This window comes from Ovis aries, chromosome 2, assembly GCF_016772045.2.
Source record: "Ovis aries strain OAR_USU_Benz2616 breed Rambouillet chromosome 2, ARS-UI_Ramb_v3.0, whole genome shotgun sequence".
NCBI classification, from domain to species: domain Eukaryota; kingdom Metazoa; phylum Chordata; class Mammalia; order Artiodactyla; family Bovidae; genus Ovis; species Ovis aries.
In genome coordinates, this window is record NC_056055.1 from 80,628,191 (window position 1) to 80,643,580 (window position 15,390).

Consider the following 15,390-nt stretch of genomic DNA (forward strand, 5'->3'; position numbering starts at 1 on the left):
GCTCTCGTGTCTTAAGATGAGGATTAAAATTTATCCTTCCTTGCCATGTAGTTTGGTTGCAAGGCATAAATATGATAAACATCAAAGTTGTATTAGAAATTGTCAGTGTTTTTGTACTTATTGCTATTATAAATCCAAACTCCACATCACTGTGAATTGAAAACTTGGCATAATCATTGTCTTAGCAAAAATATCTTTCTGTTCACTTCAATTATTTCACTTCCTTTTTGTACACTGTGACCCTGTTCTTCATCTATATGAGGAATGCATTCATTTCCAATCATAACAACAGTTTTCAAACACCCTGTGTAGACAGAAGCACCAAAGATGCCACCATATCTTTCTGACACTGACAAGCCATCTTTATGATACTGACTGACAAACCATCTTTCTGATATCACCTTCATTAATTCCTCAAAAGATTTTGCAAAGCAGTTCCTTCAAAGCTTATCTCCATTCAAATCTTTATTTCTATATATCCAGGTTAACAGATGAAACTGAAAACAGATAGTCTATTTAATTCACATTTATCTTGGTTTCAGTATCAAGTAGGCATTTATTATATTTCTTCTAATGCAGCATTTCCTAAGGTGTTTTATAAAAGTGACCAGTGCCATAAGAATCTCCAAGGGGGAAAAAAATCACAGGTATATTTTATTTGATTACTTGTCTCTATTTAACACTTTTCCATTCTATTTGAAAATCACTTGTTAGTTTCTGTCTCATCATTCTCTTCAGACTTTTCACCTATATGTTTTGCCTATCCATTTCAAATTCACAGCAAAATGTTTTTTCTTCATTTTTCTTCTTAAGCAGTTCTTTCACTAGTTACTTTCATATCCCCTCTTTTCTTCATGTTCTGCAACTTATCCCTTTCATTTTATCTGTACATTTAACTACTATGTGTGTGCCTGCTCAGTTGTGTCTGACTCTGCAGTCCCATGGATTGCAGCCCTCCAAGCTCCTTTTGTCCATGGGTTTTCCCAGGCAAAAATACTGGAGTGGGTTACCATTCCCTTCTCCAGGGGATCTTCTTGACCCAGGGAGTGAACCCACGTCTCCTGAGTCTCCTGCATTGGCAGGCAGGTTCTTTACCACTGAGCCACTTGGTGAGCCCTTTAACTACCATACAGATATCATAAAGCACATACACACATTGCTGACTCAACATTTCTACTCTAAACCCCACTTTATGCAAAAAAAAAAAAATCAGTGAAAACTCAACTGTCTACTACAACTCCAAAATCTATCTAATCTTTTTGAAGTATTCTGTTTTTGCACTGAGCTATTCAAGGAAAGCCAGTTCAGTTCATTCACCCAGTCATGTCTGACCCTTTGCAACCCCAAGGACTGCAGCACGACAGGCTTCCCTGTCCATCACCAACTCCTGGAGTTTACTCAAACTCATGTCCATCAAGTTGGTGATGCCATCCAACCATCTCATCCTCTCTTGTCCCCTTCTCCTTCTGCCTTCAATCTTTCCCAGCATCAGGGTCTTTTCCAGAGTCAGTTCTTCGCATCAGGTGGCCAAAGTATTGGAGCTTCAGCTTCAGCATCAGCCCTTCAAATGAATATTCAGGACTGATTTCCTTTTGTTTATGTAATTCATAGATATTTACTTTTTATTAGTATTTCAATATATCTGGAGTTCGTGTTTGTCCTAAAAGCTCTGTTGTGGTACATGAAAGATAGGGCAGAATTAGGAAACTAAATCCCTGTCACGATACAATCTTCTAAAGCGTAGGACATTCAACTAACATGATGTCTACAAGTACTTCCTTCAAAGGCTTAACTGTAGACTCATGATGAATGAGGATTGAAGAAATCATTTTCACTAGAAGGGACTTTGCTCTTCCTCATTTCCATCACACTAAGTGAAACCATCTGAAATTTTCACAAAAATATTCCTGCAAATATGCCACTTCTTAAAAACTTAATATAGTCACTAAACAAAAGACCACATTCTTGACTTAGATTTACTTACTCTGATACACTATTTTTTAACCTCAGCCAGCATTTCTGAGCATGCAAATACTGGCTAGCAAACAGCCTGATTGCATGCATCAGCAACAACATATTTAGCTATACTTTACTGGAGAAGAGGGTGTAAAGGGTGAATAGAACACAGTGAGTCACACATCTGGAATGAATTTGTCACAGTAAATTGCAAATATATAAATTTGCAAACTGCACTAGTTTTTATGGAAGGTATTGATGGAGAACAAACAAGAACTGTAGAGTGTTTTGACTTTCTTTTCTGGTTTTAAGATTAGAGTAAAAAAATAGTTTAAAATGAAATAGACAAATAATAAAAAATCAAATACCTACCATTTAATGTAGATCTAAGGCATGTCTTAATGCACTGTTTGTACATTAAATGAGGATTTTCAAAATTGTCTGCACTGAAACTGCCCTCCATAAAACTGAATATTCCCCTATCACTTATTTCCATGAAATATGTCATAATAGACCCATAACAGTTCAGTTCAGCTCAGTCGCTCAGTCGTGGCCGACTCTTTGCGACCCCATGAATTGCAGCATGCCAGGCCTCCCTGTCCATCACCAACTCCCAGAGTTCACTCAGACTCATGTCCATCGAGGCGGTGATGTCATCCAGCCATCTCAATCCTCTGTTGTCCCCTTCTCCTCCTGCCCCCAATCCCTCCCAGCATCAGAGTCTTTTCCAATGAGTCAACTCTTCGCATGAGGTGGCCAAAGTACTAGAGTTTCAGCTTTAGCATCATTCCTTCCAAAGAAATCCCAGGGCAAACTATCAAATGTGGACTATATTGGTAAGTCAGTATGATTTTAGTGGGAAGGCCATCATATTTCAAAACCAAAAAACTACTGTCCATTAGGAGCCACAATATCTATTACTTTTGTAATTTTAATCAATCTATTTAGCTACTGGTTCCATTTCACATATGTGTAAAAAATACAATAAAAAAATACTTCACTATGAGGAGAGTGAGATTCTAATAAATGTATTAATGTGAGGACAATATTTTTTTAACCACAAAGTATTACATATTTACTTGTTATTGGAATTAAAGGTTGCTTGCTTTGGTTCCTAGCAAATTGATATACTTAGGTCTTTCAATCTCTTTCTATGGACGAATGGCGGTTTAATGTTCAGTTCAGTCGTTCAGTCATGTCCAGCTCTTTGCGACACCATGGACTGAAGAACGCCAGGCTTCCCTGTCCATCACCAACTTCAAGAGCTTACTCAAACTCATGGCCATCAAGTCGGTGATGCCATCCAACCATTTCATCCTCTGTCAATCCTTTCTCCTCCCATCTTCAATCTTTCCCAGCATCAGGGTCTTTACCGATGAGTCAGTTTTTCATATCAGGTGGCCAAAATATTGGAGCTTCAGCTTCAACATCAGTCCTTCCAATGAATATTCAGGACTGATTTCTATTAGGATGGACTGGTTGATACTCCTTGCAGTCCAAGGGAATCTCAAGAGTCTTCTCCATTACCACAGTCAAAAAGCACCAATTCTTTGGCACTCAGCTTTCTTTATATTCCAACTCTCACATCCATACATGACTACTGGAAAAACCATAGCTTTGACTAGATGGACCTTTGTTGGTAAGCGAATGTCTCTGCTTTTTAATATGCTATCTAGTTAGGTCATAGCTTTTCTTCCAAGAAGCAAGTGTCTTTTAATTTCACAGCCACAGTCACCATCTGCAGTGATTTTGGAGCCCCCCAAAATAAAGTCCGACACTGTTTCCATTGTTTCCCCATCTATTTGCCTTCAAGTGATTGGACTGGATGCCATGATCTTAGTTTTCTGAATCTTGAGCTTTAAGCCAACTTTTTCACTCTCCTATTTCACTTTCATCAAGAGGGTCTTTAGTTCTTTGCTTTCTGCCATAAGGGTGGTATTATCTATGTATCTGAGCTTACTGATACTTCTCCCGGAAATCTTGATTCCAGCTTGTGCTTCTTCCAGTCCAGCATTTCTCATGATGTACTCTGTATATAAGTTAAATAAACGGGGTGACAATATACAGCCTTAACGTACTCCTTTACCAATTTGAAAACAGTCTGTTGTTCCATGTTCAGTTCTAACTGTTGCTTCCTAACCTGCATACAGATTTCACAAGAGGCAGGTCAGGTGGTCTGGTATTCCCATCTCTTTCAGAATTTTCCACAGTTGGTTGTGATCCACAGAGTCAAAGGCTTTGGCATAGTCAATCAAACAAAGTAGATATTTTTCTGGAACTCTCTTGCTTTTTCAATGATCCAATGGATATTGGCAATTTCATCTCTGGCTCCTTAACCCTTTTCTAAAACCAGCTTGAACATCTGGAAGTTTACGGTTCATGTATTGCTGAAGCCTGGCTTGGAGAATTTTGAGCATTATTTTACTAGCATACACGATGAGCGTGATTATGCTGTAGTTGAGCATTCTTTGGCATTGCCTTTCTTTGGAATGGAATGATGTTTTCCAGTGCTGTGGCCACTGCTGAGTTTTCCAAATTTGCTCGCATATTGAGTGTAGCACTTTCACAGCATCTTGTTCCAGAATTTGAAATAGCTCAACTGCAATTCTATCACCCCCATTAGCTTTGTTTGCAGTGGCCCACTTGACTTTGCATTCTAGGATGTCAGGCTCTATGTGAGTGATCACACCATCGTGATTATCTGGGTCATGAAGATCTTTTTTGTATAGTTTTTCTGTGTATTCTTGCCACCTCTTCTTAAGCTTAATGCATGTAAGGAATTAATACAGCTGAATTATAAGTAAGTGTTTTCTTTTTTCTTATTCCCTTATGGATTCTCTCACCCCTACTCACTTCCCATTGACACATGCACTGCTCACTGTGAACAATGAAATGTCCTGTTGTCTGGATGACATTTGGAAAAACATCTTGTCACAAAATACTATTTTCATGTGTTTTAAGGCAGTCATATAATTTTCATTGTAACCTGCAGAAGAACGCGTTTAAAATTTTTTTAACTTAATAACTGAACATGATAGCAATCATGAAAAGCAAACATCTTTTGATTCTCCATGTAATAATATTCAAGTCTATTACCTGCTGCTTACTTAAGATTCATTTTAAGTAGTATGTTTGAGTAGTCACAACGTTTGTAATTCAAACTATGGAATTTATGTTTTACAGTTTCTCATTTATCTTCTACATAGTCTCAAGATTTTCATTACCCCTCAGTTTTAACTTAATAAAATTTTTAATGTTTTCTGAGAGACAAATCTAAATTACATGATAAAAAGTAATTCATGAGCTAATTCCTGTAAATTGTTATCATATCTAATTTTGGGCTATAAAGACACACAAAAAAGTAAAGAAGTTATTATAATGTATCTAATTAATTTTCACTTCTATATACTTGAATTTTATGCAGTGAATATAAAAAGTCTGATATGGCAAAAACTATATTTTATTGAATTAATTTTATGTAGATAGAAAATGCATGTGGGGTGATGGCTTAGCATTTAAAATGTAATTTAGCTTTCTATTCCTCATTAAAAATCTAGAATTACAGTTGGGTAAAATAATATAAGATTGAACTCTATTATGATGGATAATTCACATCTAATGTAAGAAAAGCTTCTAACAGCTCTACCTTATTTTCTAAAGTAGATGGACATCATAGAAAAAAAGCAAAGTAGAGAGGGAGGGAGAAAAAGAGAATGATTAACCTGGAAATCTATTTTTCAAATATCTATATTTAATAGTAAAGATACAAAAACAGAAATATAAACCAATGGAACAAAATAGAAAGCCTAGAGATAAGCCACACAACTATGTGAATCTTATCTTTGAGAAAGGAGCAAAAATATACTGTCTCCTCTGTCGGAGGCTGAAAAAGAGAATAGAGAAAGACACTCACTTCAATAAGTAGTGCTGGGAAAATTGAAACAGATCTTTGTAAAATAATGAAACTAAAACATTTCATAACATCATGCAAACAAATAAATAAACTCAAAATATATTAAAGAAAAATGAGACCAGAAACCACAAAGCTCTTAGAGGAAAACATACACAAGACACTCCTTGACATAAATCACACCAGATCCTCTTTGATCCACCTCCTAAAGTATTGGAAATAAAAATAAAGAAAAGGGACATAATTCAACTTAAAAGCTTTTGCAAAGCAAACAATAAACAAGATTAAAAGACAACCCCCAGAATGAGAGAAAACAATTGCAAGTGAAACAACTGACAAAGGATTAGTCCCCAAAGTGTATAAGCAGCCTATACGGTTTGATATGAGAAAAATTAACAGCCCAATCAAAAAATGGGCAGAAGACCTAAACAGACTATCTCCAAGGAAGACATACATTGTGGTATGTCATCCTCAAAGGAAGGCCAATATACACAAGAAAAGATGTTCAACATCACTAATTATTCAAGAAATGCAAATCAAAACTATAGTAAGGTATCAGTTCACATCAGTCATAATGGCCATCATCAAAAAACCTATAAATAGTAAATGCTGGAGAGGATGTGGAAAATGGGAACTCTCTTATACTGTTGGTGGGAATGTAAATTGATATAGCTACTATGGAGAAAAGTATGGAGATTCCTTTAAAAACTAGGAGTAAAACTACCATAAGACCTAGGATACACTCTGAGAAAACCATAATTTTAAAATACACATGTATCCCAATGAGAAAATGACAATTCTAAAAGATATATGTACCCCAATGTAAACTGCAGCACTATTTACAAAAGCTAAAACATGGACGCAACCTAGATGTTCACTGACAGATGAATGGATAAAGAAGATGTGGTACACATCACTCTGCTTGACCACACCAATTGTATGTAATTACTTTACATTGTTAAGTTAATCATGTTCCCACTATGGCTTGTAATTGTAATTATCTTCTATTCTTTTAAAATCTGGCTATTGATTGTAAAAACTGAGAAACATCTTTTCTACTGTGAAAAAAAAAAAAAGAAAATGTGGTACATATATACAATGGAATACTACTCAGCCATGAAAAAACAAATCTGAGGCACTTCTAATGAAGTGGATGAACCTAGAGACTGTAATACAGAGTGAAGTAAGTCAGAGAGAGGAAAACAAATATAGCATCTTAAAGCACGTATATACAATCTAGAAAAACCATATTGATGAACAATTTGAAGGGAAGGAATGCAGATGTAGATACAGAGAATGCACATGTGGACACAGAAGGGGAAGGAAAGAGTGGGACAAATGGAGAAAGCAGCACTCACATATATATACTAGTAAATACTATATTTACTATGTGTAAAACAGATAGCTGGTGAGAAGTTGATACACAACACAGGGAGCCCAGCCTGGTGCTCTATGATGATCTACAAGGGTGGGTTGAGGGGAGATATAGGAGGCTCAAGAGAGAGAGGTATATATATATATACATATATATATATATATATAATTATGGTTGATTTGCATTGTTCAGTGGAAACGAGCACAACTTTGTAAAGCAATTTTCCTCCAACTAAAAAATGTAAAAGAAAAAAATTGTAAAGATATATGAGTACATGTAGAGCATGTCAGTGACAATATGACACACAAAACTTAGTATGCAAACATTTAGGAATAATTCAAATAGGACTTTATAAAAGGGTGACCAAAGTAAATGATAGCACAAATTAATGATTGCCGAAATATCTTTTCATTCCAAGCATAACAAAAAAATTCTCTTTGCATTTGAGAAAAATATTTCAGTTCAGTTCAGAGGCTCAGTTTTGTCTGAGTCTTAGTGGCCCCATAGACTGCAGCATGCCAGGCTTCCCTTTCCATCACCAACTCCTGGAGCTTACTCACACTCATGTCCATCGAGTCAATGATGCCATTGAACCATCTCATCCTCTGTCAGTTCCCTTCTCCTCCTGCCCTCAATCTTTCCAAGCATCAGAGTCTTTTCAAGTAAGTCAGTTCTTCATATCAGGGGACCAAAGGATTGGAGCTTCAGCTTCAGCATGAGTCCTTCTGATGAATATTATGGACTGATTTCCTTTAGGATGGACTGGTTGGATCTCCTTGCACTCCAAGGGACTCTCAAGAGTCTTCTCCAACACGACAGATCAAAAGCATCAATTCTTTGGCACCCAGCTTTCTTTATATTCCAACTCTCACATCCATACATGACTGCTATAAAAACCATAGCCTTGACTAGACGGACCTTAGTCAGCAAAGTAATGTCTCTGCTTTTGAATATGTTATCTAGGTTGGTCATAACTTTTCTTCCAAGGAGTAAGTGTCCTTTCATTTCATGGCTGCAATCACCATCTGCAGTAATTTTGGAGCTCAAAAAAATAAAGTCTGACACTGTTTCCACTGTTTCCCCATCTATTTTCAATGGAGTGATGGGACCGGATGCCATGATCTTAGTTTTCTGAATGTTGAGCTTTAAGCCAACTTTTCACACTCCTCTTTCACTTTCATCAAGAGGATTTTTAGTTCTTCTTCACTTTCTGCCATAAGGGTGGTGTCATCTGCATATCTGAGGTTATTGATATTTCTCCCAGCAATCTTGATTCCAGCTTGTGTTTCTTCCAGTCCAGCATTTCTCATGATGTACTCTGCATATAAGTTCAATAAGCGGGGTGACAATATACAGCCTTGATGTACTCCTTTTCCTATTTGGACCAGTCTATTGTTCCATGTCCAGTTCTAACTGTTGGTTCCTAACCTGCATACAGATTTCTCAAGAGGCAGGTTAGGTGGTCTGGTATTACCATATCTTGAAGAATTTTCCACAGTTTATTGTGATCCACACAGTCAAAGGCTTTGGCATAGTCAATAAAACAGAAATAGATGTTTTTCTGGAACTCTCTTGCTTTTTCCATGATCCAGCAGATGTTGGCAATTTGATCTCTAGTTCCTCTGTCTTTTCTAAAACCAGCTTGAACATCTGGAAGTTCACAGTTCACGTATTGCTGAAGCCTGGTTTGGAGAATTTTGAGCATTACTAGCGTGTGAGATGAGTGCAATTGTGCGATAGTTTGAGCATTCTTTGGCATTGCCTTTCCTTAGAACTGGAATGAAAACTGACCTTTTCCAGTCCTGTGGCCACTGCTGAGTTTTCCAAGTTTGCTGGCATATTGAGTGCAGCACTTTCACAGCATCATCTTTCAGGATTTGAAACAGCTCAACTGGAATTCCATCACCTCCACTAGCTTTGTTCGTAGTGATGCTTTCTAAGTCCCACTTGACTTCACATTCCAGGATGTCTGGCTCTAGATTAGTGATCACAGCATCATGATTATCTGGGTTGTGAAGATCCGTTTTGTATAGTTCTTTTGTGTATTCTTGCCACCTCTTCTTAATATCTTCTGCTTCTGTTAGGTCCATACCATTTCAGTCCTTTATCGAGCCCATCTTTGCTTGAAATGTTCCCTTGGTATCTCTAATTTTCTTGAAGAGATCTCTAGTCTTTCCCATTCTGTTGTTTTCCTTGATTTCTTTGCATCGATGGCTGAAGAAGGCTTTCTTATCTTTTCTTGCTATTCTCTGGAACTCTGCATTCAGATGCTTATATCTTTCCTTTTCTCCTTGGCTTTTTGCTTCTCTTCTTTTCACAACTATTTGTAAGGTTTCCCCAGACAGCCATTTTGCTTTTTTGCATTTCTTTTCCATGGGGATGGTCTTGATCCCTGTCTCCTGTACAATGTCACAAATCTCATTCCATAGTTCATCAGGCACTCTATCTATCAGTTCTAGGCCCTTAAATCTATTTCTCACTTCCACTGTATAATCATAAGGGATTTGATTGAGATCATACCTGAATGGTCTAGTGGTTTTCCCTGCTTTCTTCAATTTGAGTCTGAATTTGGCAAAATGGAGTTCATGATCTGAGCCACAGTCAGCTGCTGGTCTTGTTTTTGTTGACTGTATAGAGCTTCTCCATGTTTTGCTGCAAATGTTATGATCAATCTGATTTCGGTGTTGACCATCTGGAGATGTCCATGTGTAGAGCCTTCTCTTGTGTTGTTGGAAGAGGGTGTTTGCTATGACCAGTGCATTTTCTTGGCAAAACTCTATTAGTCTTCGCCTTGCTTCATTCCATATTCCAAGGCCAAATTTGCCTGTTACTCCAGGTGTTTCTTGATTTCCTACTTTTGCATTCCAGTCCCCTATAATGAAAAGGACATCTTTTTTGGGTGTTAGCTCTAAAAGGTTTTGTAGATCTTCATAGAACTGTTCAACTTGAGCTTCTTCAGTGTTACTGGTTGGGACATAGACTTGGATTACTGTGATATTGAATGGTTTGCCTTAGAAACGAACAGAGATTATTCTGTCGTTTTTGAGATTGCATCCAAGTACTGCATTTTGGACTCTTCTGTTGACCATGATGGCTACTCCATTTCTTCTGAGGGATTCCTGCCCACAGTAGAGGATGTAATGGTCATCTGAGTTAAATTCACCCATTCCAGTCCATTTTAGTTCACTGATTCCTAGAATGTCAACGTCCACTCTTGCCATCTCCTGTTTGACCACTTCCAATTTGCCTTGATTCATGGACCTGACATTCCAGGTTCCTATGCAATATTGCTCTTTACAGCATTGGACCTTGCTTCTATCACCAGTCACATCCACAACTGGGTATTGTTTTTGCTTTGGCTCCATTCCTTCCTTCTTTCTGGAGTTATTTCTCCACTGACCTCCAGTAGCATAGTGGGCACCTAGTTACCTGTGGAGTACCTCTTTCAGTATCCTATCATTTTGCCTTTTCATACTGTTCATGGGGTTCTCAAGGCAAGAATACTGAAGTGGCTTGCCGTTCCCTTCTCCAATGGACCACATTCTGTCAGACCTCTCCACCATGACCCGCCTGTCTTGGGTTGCCCCGTGGGCATGGCTTAGTTTCATTGAGTTAGACAAGGCTATGGTCCTAGTGTGATTAGATTGACTAGATTTCTGTGAGTATGGTTTCAGTGTGTCTGCCCTCTGGTGCCCTCTTGCAACACCTACCATCTTACTTGGGTTTCTCTTACCTTGGGCATTGGGTATCTCTTCACGGCTGTGCCAGCAAAGCACAGCCCCTGCTCCTTACCTTGGATGAGGGGTATCTCCTCCCGCCACCCTTCCTGACCTTCAATGTGGCATGGCTCCTCTAGGCCCTCCTGCGTCCACACAGCCACCACTCCTTGGACACGGGGTGGCTCCTCCCAGCATCAGCTGCTGGCCTTGGGCTTGGGGTTGCTCCTCCTGGTCACCACCCTGGCCTCGGGTGTGTTATTGCTCCTTCCTGCTGCTGCCCCTGGCCTCAGGTGCCACCCCTGGCCTCGGGCACCGCCCCTGACCTCGGATGCAGGGTGGCTTCTCCCTGCCACCGTCCCTGGCCTCAAACGCAGGGTATCTCCTCCCGGCCACCACCCCTGACTTCGGACGTGGGGTAGCTCTCGGCCACACTTAGTGTGCCGGCCGCCACTGCCTGCGCTTAGTGCACTGGCCGCCGCTGTCAGTTACCAAAAATTCATATTTTCAGTGGTAAAACTTTGTAAGAGGATACTAATTATGATTTTTCCTTTGTCTTGGAATATCAGAAGAGAGAGAGCCTAAGACTGAGAAATAGTTGTATTCTTCTACAGTTTAATAATGAAAATCATATAGTTCCTCTAAAATGCACACAAAGACTTTGCAGTATCTACTTAAGTTATGCAAAGTTATTATGAAATATTTGAGAATCTTAACTCGTTACTCATCTAGAGAGTTTTAATTAGGCTAGACTACATGTCTGGCCCAGGGACACTGAAGAAACTAGGGTGACTGCAGAAAAAGAATGTTTCTGTAGAGATTTATCAGATACCAGGGTGGATGGACCCTTGAAGAAGACTGAGACTACTTCTCCTTTACTTTAATTCTAGTGACACTGATGCTATAAGAACCACATAGAGAATTAGGTATGTCTTTTGGCATATACAGATATCAGGAATTGCCATTTAATTTGCAAACAAAAATCTCAAAACAACAATATACTTGCTGGCAGGAAGGGAATAGATGACTATCCTGAGACCTGTCTGGACACAGAAATTTTGGTCAGCAAAGACCCTTACATATGTTCTGTGACCCTGATATAGAAACTCTATTTATTTGGATGTGAGTTATTTTATAAAGCACCACCATCAAAAAAACTGCACTGAGAGGAACAGACCGGTGGAAAATAGAGAATATAAGGAGGAGGTCACTACAGCCTATGAGGAGGCATTACCCATGTCAAGGAACTATAGTCCAAAGAACCCAGAAAAGGGGTTTATGAAGAAGCTGAAAAGCCCCATCTAAAAGAAAGCATCAGTTTTGGTGCCCATGATATGCCAGATTGCATCTCTCCTAGTTGTTGTAGAAGTATTTTTCCATTAGACCTGACCCCCGGAGGGATCACAGACAGCAGCTTGCAAGAAAGGAAGAAAGGAAAGAGGGCAAGAGAGAAGCCCAAGCATTTAATCTTGTCCACTCATTCCGTTTCCAGTCTAAAGAAGCATGAACCTGGATATGGGATGACAGAAGAATTTTTGACAATAAACTGGACAGGCTGACTGGCTGATACTTTCTACAATAGCCCAAGTTTTTATCTAGATGTAAACCAAATAAAGCAAAGAAGTCAAGGGAACAGTTTTGAAGAATAGCTATGAAACTGAATGAATTTGCTTTACTTGTATCTTACTGAGACCAGCACATTCAATGCACAAGGAAAATATAGTAAATACTGCGCAAACCAACCAACCAACAAAATCTTTCATAACTTTTCAGGGATAAACAAAACACAGAAAGAAGAATTAAAATAAAATTTACTTTTACCCAATCGTACAGTGTTTAGGAATGAAAGATACTTATGCAATTTAGTGTATGGTAAACTATGGTAATTATATTCTTTGCAGCCAAAGATGGAGAAGCTTTATACAATCAAAAACAATACCAGCAGCTGACTGTGGCTCAGATTATGAAATCCTTATCACCAAATTCAGACTCAAATTGAAGAAAGTAGGGGAAAATGCTAACCATTCAGGTATGACCTAAATCAAATCCCTTATGATTATACAGTGGAAGTGAGAAATAGATTTAAGGGCCTAGAACTGATAGATAGAGTGCCTGATGAACTATGGAATGAGATTTGTGACATTGTACAGGAGACAGGGATCAAGACCATCCCCATGGAAAAGAAATGCAAAAAAGCAAAATGGCTGTCTGGGGAAACCTTACAAATAGTTGTGAAAAGAAGAGAAGCAAAAAGCCAAGTAGAAAAGGAAAGATATAAGCATCTGAATGCAGAGTTCCAGAGAATAGCAAGAAGAGATAAGAAAGCCTTCTTCAGTGATCAATGCAAAGAAATAGAAGAAAACAACAGAATGGGAAAGACTAGAGATCTCTTCAAGAAAGTCAGAGATACCAAGGGAACATTTCATGCAAAGATGGGCTTGATAAAGGACAGAAATGGTACGGACCTAACAGAAGCAGAAGTTACTAAGAAGAGGTGGCAAGAATACACAAAAGAACTGTACAAAAAAGATCTTCATGACCCAGATAATCATGATGCTGTGATCACTCATCTAGAGCCAGACATCCTGGAATGTGAAGTCAAGTGGGCCTTAAGAAGCATCACTACGAACAAAGCTAGTGGAGGTGATGGAATTCCAGTTGAGCTGTTTCAAATCCTGAAAGATGATGCTGTGAAAGTGCTGCACTCAATATGCCAGCAAACTTGGAAAACTCAGCAGTGGCCACAGGACTGGAAAAGGTCAGTTTTCATTCCAATTCTAAGGAAAGGCAATGCCAAAGAATGCTCCAACTATTGCACAATTGCACTCATCTCACATGCTAGTAAAATAATGCTCAAAATTCTCCAAGCCAGGCTTCAGCAATGCGTGAACCATGAACTTCCTGATGTTCAAGCTGGTTTTAGACAAGGCAGGGAAACCAGAGATCAAATTGCCAACATCTGCTGGACCATGGAAAAAGAAAGAGAGTTCCAGAAAAACATCTATTTCTGTTTTATTGACTATGCCAAAGCCTTTGACTGTGTGGATCACAATAAACTGTGGAAAATTCTTCAAGATATGGTAATACCAGACCACCTGACCTGCCTCTTGAGAAACCTGTATGCAGGTCAGGAAGCAACAGATAGAACTGGACATGGAACAACACACTGGTTCCAAATGGGAAAAGGAGTACATCAAGGCTATATATTGTCACCCTGCTTATTGAACTTATATGCAGAGTACATCATGAGAAATGCTGGACTGGAAGAAACACAAGCTGGAATCAAGATTGCTGGGAGAAATATCAATAACCTCAGATATGCAGATGACACCAGCCTTATGGCAGAAAGTGAAGAGGAACCAAAAATCCTCTTGATGAAAGTGAAAGTGGAGAGTGAAAAATTTGGCTTAAAGCTCAACATTCAGAAAACTAAGATCATGGCATCCAGTCCCATCACTTCATGGGAAATAGATGGGGAAAGAGTGGAAAGTGTCAGACTTTATTTTGGGGGGCTCCAAAATCACTGCAAATGGTGACTGCAGCCATGAAATTAAAAGACGCTTACTCCTTGGAGGGAAAGTTATGACCAACCTAGATAGTATATTCAAAAGCAGAGATATTGCTTTGCTGACTAAGGTTCGTCTAGTCAAGGCTATGGTTTTCCTGTGGTCATATATGGTTGTGAGAGTTGGACTGTGAAGAAGGCTGAGCACCGAAGAACTGATACTTTTGAACTGTGGTGTTGGAGAAGACTCTTGAGAGTCCCTTGGACTGCAAGGAGATCCAACCAGTTCATTCTGAAGGAGATCAGCCCTGTGATTTCTTTGGAAGGAATGATGCTAAAGCTGAAGCTCCAGTACTTTGGCCACCTCATGCGAAGGGTTGACTCATTGGAAAAGACTCTGATGCTGGGAGGGATTGGGGGCAGGAGGAGAAGGGGACGACCGAGGATGAGATGGCTGGATGGCATCGCTGACTTGATGGACATGAGTCTGAGTGAACTCCGGGAGTTGGTGATGGAGAAGGAGGCCTGGCATGCTGCAATTCATGGGGTCGCAAAGAGTCGGACACGACAGAGCAACTGAACTGAACTGAACCACATATTTTCTCTGTTAAAGCAAAAAAAGAGGAAGAAAGGAAGACTTTATTCAAAATTATTGTAACAGGACAAAGAGATCAGAACTCAGTTTGAATTCAACTTCACTGAAACAAAGAGCTTCCCTTGTGGCTCAGTTGGTGATGATCCCTGAGTTTGGAAGATCCCCTGGAGAAGGGAAAGGCTACCCACTCCAGTATTCTGGCCTAGAGAGTTCCGTGGACTGTATAGTCCATGGGGTCACAAAGAGTCAGACACAACTGAGCCACTTTCACACTTTACCACTGAAACAAGGCTGGAGAGTTTTTAATAGCTAGAGAGGGAAGATCAAAGGCCA